The 9,087-nt window shown below is 35.3% G+C and overlaps 1 long non-coding RNA gene across 1 annotated transcript; it reads left to right on the top strand.

Moving 5' to 3' along the window:
- The first annotated feature begins 291 nt into the window (after window positions 1–291).
- LOC134473602 (uncharacterized) lies at window positions 292–8,500 on the top strand. Its single transcript, XR_010043924.1, has 3 exons — window positions 292–379; window positions 3,425–3,556; window positions 8,381–8,500. It is a non-coding gene; the product is annotated as an uncharacterized LOC134473602 (long non-coding RNA).
- The last annotated feature ends 587 nt before the right edge of the window (window positions 8,501–9,087 follow it).

Raw genomic sequence — 9,087 nt, 5'->3', positions numbered from 1 at the left:
ATACTCTATTAAAATATTAAAATATTTTACCATGTTGAATCATTACACAGTAAATCTCAGTAAATGCTGGCAAAATATGCAATACCACTCAACCTCTGTTTATAAGTAACATCTTCAAATCTCCAAAGGAAAATAATAAGAAGCAAATCCACTTAGTCTCTAATAAGACATGATATCAATTGTTACACAAACAAGCATCACACAAATCTCTGTAGGTTAATACAGCAGGATTATTTCTCACTCATCCTAAATAGCCATTGGTGTTCAGTATGGATCTCTGCTCACTTTCAGTCCTTGAAAACTCAGAACAGAGAAGCAGCAGCTTTGTGGTATTACTACTCGCTATGCCTGAAATGGAGTGCAGAAGAGTCTTGAATAGGTAAGTACATGCTGTAGCCCAGAAGTGCTACACAGCTTTCTGCTTATCTCTTACTGGCTTGAGTAAACTGTGTGGCCCTCTGCAACAAGAGAAATCCAGAAGTTTATTCTGTTATATCTGCAGTAAATGCAAGATTCAGTTCTTTGGAAATATCACTAGGAACTCACACAGGAATGTGCCATAATTGCAGTTACCAGCTTGCTTAATGATAAAACGATAAAAATTTCCCCATAAAACCAAGATTTAGACAGAGTTCAATAATATACTAAAAGTACGAGTTGGCATAGAAAGACAAAATGAATTAGACAAGTCAGTGAATAAAAAGTCATGCTATCAACTAAATATAAATAGATAAAATGATTAAAGTTAATAAGAAAATAGAGCAAACTTGCATATTAATAATCAATATGCAATATTCAATTGATTTCTTATACCAGAAGCAATTAAATGGTGCAGTTCTTCTAATGACAAATGGCTGAATTACACTTAAGCAAGGAACTAAAGAATAATGTGCAAGAGTATTATGTAAAAGATTCTGTAAAACTTGTGCATTGTAAGGTATTATTTTAAAAAGTCTTAGGAGAGATATGTGATATTCATAAATGCACTCATTGTATTAAAGATATTAATTTTTATCAGATTGATAGATTTAATGGAATGCCAATTAACATTTTTGCAGGGTTTTTTTTTTTTTTCATGTATGCAACGGACTGGCAAACTCAGAAATCTATATTAAAGGGTCATATGAAGTTAAATATCATAACCTGAAAAATAACTCAGGGGAACGTGTCAAGGCATATACTAATGACTTGGATAAAGCAACAGTGACTAAAACTTTGAGAATGCTGCAGGTTTAGACAGAGAAACAAGTAGAATCTAACAGAATGCAAAGCAACGGAGCAGACATTTAAATAGCTAGTAGATATCAAAAGCAACATTGCAGAACAATGGAGAGATGGAGGGATAATTCAATAAATGGGGCTGGCCACTGGCTATTCAAATAGAAAAACAATGGAATATATTTCTTTCTATGAGATACAAACATTAAATAAAAACTAAAGTTTAATAAAGAGGAAATATATGTACTCTTGGGGTATAAGCATAAATGATGAAAAATGATAAATCTAACCACAATTTTAAAATTGACTGTTCATCAACAAATACTATAAAGGAAGTGAAAATGCAGGCTAGAAGTCTGGGGAAAATATATACAACATTTGACCACAAAAAAATGTTAGTGTGTAGAATGCATCCAACCACATAAAGAGGCAAACAAGGCAGTAGAAGTTGGGAATGGTACATGTGTGGGAGTGGCCTGGGGGAGGTTGGATAATAGATTTCAAAAACTAGTTAGTTGGCATAATTAGATTTAAAGTTGTTTATCATGATAAGTAACTATAGGGTATAGAAATTCATTATACATCTCAAAATAACTGCAAACGTGTTGTAAGTTCCCAGCATACAACTGGTAATATCATATGAGGCAGAAATGCAGATTACTCTGGTTAGATTATTACACTTTATACATATATGTACAGTATCCACTTGTAATACTGAACTCCATTAATAAACACACATATGTTAATTAAAATTAAAATAAGACAACCAGAAAACAGAAAAAAGAGAGCAAAGTCATAGATATTTCATGAACACCAAAGCATTAATAATCAACAAACATTCCAAAATATGCTAATTTGTTAAAAGGAACATCCCAGAGACTATGATCAAATAATCATTCAATATCATTTAGGCTGGTACAAAAGAAAGTCCTGATAATATTATTGTAAAAGATGTGAAACAATGATAGTTCTTGATATTATTGGTGGAAAGTATGCTGTCCAAGCATATTGAAAAATAAACCAGAATTAGCTACTATATTTAAAAAAACCTGACTACCTAGCAATTCTATTCCTGAGACAAATCATTTAATGAAGTCTGCACATGTGTACCTGGAAATGTTTAGAAGGATGTTTCCAGCAACACTGGTTTCTATTAGCAAAAAAACTGGCTGCATCCTAAATCTCCCTTATCAGAAGAGTGGATGCATTGTAAAATTCAGAAATAAAACAAAAAGCTGACATAGGTTAATGTCAAAACTGAAGATGAGTTGGTAGTATAATTTGTGAAGAAATACATTGAGTATGATTTCCATTATACTTATATACAATAAATCAAAGGATATATATACAACAAGTCCAGGTAAATAAATAATTAACACAATTCAAAATGGTCATCATCTCTACAAGAAGCTCCATGGTTCTACAATATTCTGTTTCTTAAGCTGAGTGGAGTAAACATGGTTCATTTCGTAGTATTCCTTTCTCTTCTTTCTTCCTTTCACCTCCCCCTCCCCTTTGTCTCTTTTCTCCCTTTCTGTCTTCTTCTCTCATCCCTTCTTCCCTCCTGCTGTCCATAAATCTACCTGTTTTAATTCATATGTTCCTAGCATAATACCAAAAATGAGACAGCACATAAAAACAGATATGCATGCCTTGTATATCTGCAGGCGGGAAAGTAAAACAGATGGGCGCTGGCCGGTGTGAAGAGACCTGCTTCCTTGTTATGTATGTCTTCTCCTTGTTTCATATGGTAGGAGGGATCATTCACTTTTCTCTTATAAAAGCACTAAATCACATTCAAGGAGGCTACTAACAACCTCCCGAGTACTCTATCTCCAAGTATCATCACCCCGAGGATTAAGCTTCAATATATGATTTTGGGTGGCAGGGGTACAAACATTTGAATTGCATTGCTATTTATCCATCTGTCCATCAATATTAGATGTATTTCTAATACAGAGTATGTTTTCAGAAAAAAATAAAAGTTTGATTAGAAGCTTGCCAACAAATAGGTGAAAAATAAAAGAAAAATCTAGAAAGCACTGAATGGACAAAAGCAGTGACAGGAACCCAATTCCAGTATGTATTCTTGCAGTTAGAGATCACTTCAGAGTATACTGAAAGGCAGGTGAAAGCATTGTTGTTCAGGTATGTGTCCTTTTGTGGCAACAGATTGAGTCTCTGTGTCTTGTTTTTCTTTTCTGAGGTACGAAAACATGTATTAAATATCCTACAAAAGGGATGTCTGAAGAGAGCTGGAAGTGAGCTGAGGCTGCAGGAGCTGTGCTTGTTTAAAGAAAGGTTAAAAGACAAAAACAGGATGCAAAGTCTTGCCCAGGTTTGCATTAACAATATGTCACCAGTGCTTACTGCAAAACTTGGCACAGTAGTGCTTGATAAATATTTGGGGAATGAATGAATGGAGCCTTTGACAATGAGCAGTCATGGGAACGTGTCTTCTTTGTTAATGCTTTCTTGTTCTCATTTCTTTTTGTGGCCATTCCCACCATGGCTAGAGAAATTTTATGACATTTTCTCCCTTTCCTTTTCAGTAGCTGGTAGGGGTGGGAAAGCGTCAGGAGGTCCAAGACAAACTGTGAATGGGCTTGATTTCGAATGGTCTTCACAGAGTGCTGACAGATGTCTTACATGAGAACCAGATTGGAGAAGCTGCCAGCTAGGGCCCAGAGCCAGCCTCCTTTACTGAGGAAATCTCCATAGATGGCGGTGGGTCAGATGCCACAGTGTGCAAACTGCACTCTTTCCTCTAGTCTCTTTATCCCTCGTTTCTCCTGCTTAACCATAAGGAGCCAATAATAATATATTTTAAATAATTTCCCATTTGCAGGTCTCATTCATAAGGCAGGTTGGGGAATTTAGCTGAGGACTGAAGTCAAAGAGGAGTTTTAATATAACCTGCCCATGAAATCTATGCCCCAGACCTAAAGGGAGAAGGCTTAGTTTGACTGTATATACCTAGTTAGCTTCAGGCAAAATAGTACCTGCTCTCAAACAGGATAGAAAGGAGAAGTTTGTAGTAGGAATTTGAGGTTCCCTGTAGGAAACAGATCTTAACTTTCCTTGAATATTTTTAGCATTTGGAAGGAGGAAAATCAAACAGGAACCAAAATCTATCGTTCAAATCTATGATTGTGACAGCGAAAGGTGACTGCTGTTTCCCAACTTGGGTATGAAGCAGCCTCACCCAGCAGGACAAGTTATAGTTGGTACCAAGAAGGCTCCAGTCCGCAGTGCAGAGGCCATGCTCACCATCTTGATCATTGAAGAGAATTCAGTAGAGAACTGAAAAGAGAGAATTTGATGTAGGAAATCTGAGGTGGGAGAAATGAAAACTACTAAAAATACACAAAATATTAAATTTAATAACAAAAGCACAGTTGTACATCAGGGTGAGCCTTTGATTACTGGTAATGGGTGTTGGGGTGCTTAAAGGGAAATCAAGAAGCCAAGAGTTAGATCTAATATGGGTGTTTACTGAACTCTTATTATATGCCAGGAGTAGGGTAAAACTCAAAGCAAAATTAGTTTCCACACTCCAGACAGATAGCCCACATGAACAGGGAAGCACTGGACCAGAGGAATGGGCCAGGTTTCCTTGTTTATAAAATTCAAGTGTAAATTATTTTTAAAATGCTGATTTAAAAAAATTGTCCACCAAAGAAGAGTTGTCTACTTATGTCCATGGATGAAATCCAAGCAAGTGGCACAAGCCTCTAGTCCTTAAGCTGAGGTAGGAGGATCATGAGTTCCAGGGCAAATGGGCTACATAATGAGTTCAAGGCTAATACAAACTACATAGTGAGGACCTGTGTTTTAAAAATTCAAGATGGTAGATCAAAATATGTGCTACCTCACATTTATTATTCTTAATACTTTTTCTACTAGTTTTTTAATAGAAATGTACATGTACATATTCATTTACACATAAAACACACAGGCATATATTCATATAATTTGAAGACCTTTAACATATTAATAAAACCTTAAAACATACTGATAAAAGGGTACATAGATGTAAAATAATTGTAGCATTTTAAAATTCTCTAGTTAATATTGTTTCTCAAAGATTTTCTATTATTTATAAAAGCTGCATTGTTCTTATTAGAAGAATCTTGCAGGTTAGCCTGATTTTTTTTCTCCTCTAGTGGATGTTTACTTATCATTTTTTCATAGTTACCAAAAGTACTGAAATAAATATTGTTGAGCATATACCTACATACATAGAGACAAACGAGTCTGAGGGTAGTATCCAAGATATAAAATCACTCAAAAAAGGATAAGTGGGCATGGTATCAATCACTCAAAAAAGATCGCTGGGCATGGTAGTGCACTCCTGTGATCCCAGCACTGTGCAGAATGAGATAGGAGGGGCTTTGTGAATATGAGGCCAATCCGGGACACAAAGCAAGCGAGTTCAAGGTCAATTTGAAGTACATAGTGAGACCTTATCTCAAAAACAAAAACAAAACAACAACAGCAAAAAGGATAAGTGCAATGCAATTTTTTAAAAAAATTCTTCCAAGTAATTATTGGTTTAAATTCTCAGCAAATGTTTTCTTTCGAAGCTATCTTATCATATTTAGTTATTTTTTTATATTTGGAAATATTGCTACTTCAATGGGGAGAAAATTTCATTCCGTTTTATGTTTAGCTTTTTAAACACACAGACTTTTTAACATCGAGATCATACTCTTATCTGTTTGTAAGAAATAAAATGAGGTTTGAATAAAGCAATGCAATAACAAAATTTTATTTCTTTAACCTTCATATTAAATCAGACAGAAGTTACTTTTCACTTATTTTAATAACATTTAGAAAGAAGAAAAGTCAGTGATTTCAATCACTCTCCAGATGATCATTTATAAAACTTTAGAGCAATTATTTTCAAACAACAAATTAAATAGAACATACACATTAATTATGAAGCACTTTAATATTTTCCAAGACAGAATTACAAAAGAATCTGAATGATTTTTAAAGAGTTATTTCATAGCACCCAAGATATAGCAGGATGATCCAGGATTGATTTTTTTTTTTCTCCTGAGGGCTCTGTCCTTTTCTCCTTATTAATCTTCAAGACATCTCAATGGACATCACCTGCTTTGTTAATTTTCTTGGTGAGGTATTATAGTTTTCCTCTTGATGAAATTTGTTCTTCCTATTACAAACTCATAGAATCTTAACTTCCGTCTAAAAAATTAACACTTCTGTGGCAGTTTAATTCCTTTCTGCTATTCCTGCTAGAACATAAGCCTAACTGAAAGCCAGAGCCACTGTCTGTCTTGTTCTACATCGTATCCCCAGGACCTAGGAATAGGTATTGTACATATAGTTAATTCTCAAATATATATTTAGGATATGATTTTGTGAGATGAAACACAATTCTTCCTTCTGCAAACCTGTTAAGAACCACTGAGCTGTTTATGTATGTATTAAAATGTACATGGAGGCTGAGGCAGGAGGATTACAAGTTTGATCCCAGCCTACTTAATTTAGAAAAGTCTTATCTTACAATAAAAAGGGCTGAGGAATATAACTTAATGGGAGAGTGCTTTCCTAGTAAAAATGAGCTCTAGGTACAATTCTCTACGCTGAAAAAAACAAGCAAGAAAGCAAACAAACAAAGAAAACACAGTGCAAATTTGCTGAGCACAGTTGTTAAGAAGCAAGATTGAAATATATTGAAAATTGTTTAATTTAAAAAATATATATTATAGTAAAAGACGTGTTGTGCTTAACCGCCATCAAAATACTCCCTCTCCCTTCAAGCATATGTATCCCATGGTTCTCGTCATTTTCTGAAGCAGTTCTGGAAGCCCTTCTTGGGGACTTTAGTTGTGCTCACTTAGCTCCCTCAATATCTCAAATTGGCTCAAAATATTTAGCTTCCATGACCATTTTGACTTGTGGAGAAAGCTAGAAGTTACATGACACCAGATCCGGTGAAAACGTGGATGAGGACATGTCACCATATTTTTAAGCCTGCCTTTCTGTCAAATGACATCCGCAGAACTGTTCACTGTATTTTATTACCATATTGTGGAAAACACTCACCACAAAAGTGACATAGCACTGCTTTAGAAAGTGACAAGAATAATGGCATAAATGTGTTTGAAGTGAGGAGGAGGATTTTAATGGGGATCAACGGCAATGTGTCTTTTACTGTAATAAAACTTTTAAAATTTAGCATTCGCTATATATTTTTTCACTGTATATTTTGATTCTAGCTTATATGTTCAATTTTTTATCATAAAAGATAAAAGCAAACCAAAATAAAATAAAATAAAACCAAAGAGACTAGGAAGAATTTTTGGAGCTACTGGATAAATGTATGGTGTCCTGGTGGTGCTGCTTCCAGCACCTGTGTTTTAAAACATATTCATTTACCAAACCCAGGTTGAATACAGGCAAGTTTGTCTAAACTGTGACCTGTGGGTCACATATGGCCATGGATGATTGCAGTAATGTGTCACCAACAAAATGAATCTTAATATGATTGTGCAATGTTTATTGATATTTTTCAAAACTTGATTCCTGAGTGCTCAGTCATCCACTGTGTACATGAAGACAGAATGCTATGTGTCAAGTCAGACTCTTGCACCCACCCTATATGACCAGCTGATAAGTTTAAAAACAATGCAACCCAAATGAACTCCTCTCACATTTCTCTGTAGAAATATATTAAAAGGAGGAAGTTGTGTTATTTGTATACATTAATTATATTACATATTTTATATATGGCTTAAAAATTTCCTCCTTAGTATGTCCCAGGTAAGCCAAAAATCAGACATCTGTGCAAACTCTTTGTATGCCATTTTTTTGGGAGACAGAATCTTGATGTGTTCCTGGACTCAAACAATACCGCTTCAGCCCCCTGAGTAGGTAGGTGCACACCACAGCACTCAATTTAGCATAACTCATGTGACTCAGATGTTCTTTGGATCCCTTGGTTAAATCCCTCTGTCTCTGTCTCTCTCTCTCACACACATGCACACACACTCGCACATACGCACAGACAAAACACATTATTTATGTCATTGTGTATACTTTGTGAAATTCAGTATTACACATTAATCTATATCTCTCTATGATTATAAAATTAGCAGCAATATGGATGATGATCTTTCTTTCTCTTCTACAGGTTCACACAAATTGGAAAATTGGTGGAAGACTGAATTGTAAGAAAGACAATGCCAATGACAGAAACAGAGAGAGAAATTTACACGATTAGATCAAATAAAAATAAAAGTATGAATGCCACAGTACACCATGTTTGTTCTCCCTTATATCTAGTTCATGTATGACATCTTAATTTGTGTCAGTAAGATAAATCAATGTGTTAGGTATTGAGATTTTGTCAGCTCCAGATATAAAAGCTAGATCTAAAAGATGGCTCTTTTTCGACATAAATATATTTTTAGCAAGATTTACAAAAAGTTTGATGTTCTCCTATTTTGGTTGGCTAAGAATTCAAGCACGACCCATTATTATCGACAGAGAAAAGTGCTGAGGAATGTGTAGCTGGACTGAAGCCTTGAAGGCTTCGCCAATCCAGGGCAGTACCTGGCGCTTGCGTTCTGGATGTGGTTCAGGAGATGAACAGCCTCGCTGGGTAATCTCTGTGTAAGGGTGCTTCCAACAAGAGTGGGAAGTCTGGGCCTGTCTAAGGAGGATGTATTTCCCAGGCTTCCCAACTGGCAGGGTGCTAACTGCACACACATCTTTCTCCTCTATTTCATTTCTGCCTGCTTCCTTGGAAGATGACAGCTCTGGCTAGACATATGAAAGCAGAGTAAGGATGATTAAAAATACAAGTGTCCCTATTATCACAGTTTCTGACAGAAGATG

This window comes from Cavia porcellus, unplaced genomic scaffold (genome assembly GCF_034190915.1).
Source record: "Cavia porcellus strain 051 isolate PalLab524CR breed Dunkin Hartley unplaced genomic scaffold, mCavPor4.1 scaffold_1, whole genome shotgun sequence".
NCBI lineage: Eukaryota > Metazoa > Chordata > Mammalia > Rodentia > Caviidae > Cavia > Cavia porcellus.
This window is presented reverse-complemented; position numbering and strand designations above follow the sequence as displayed.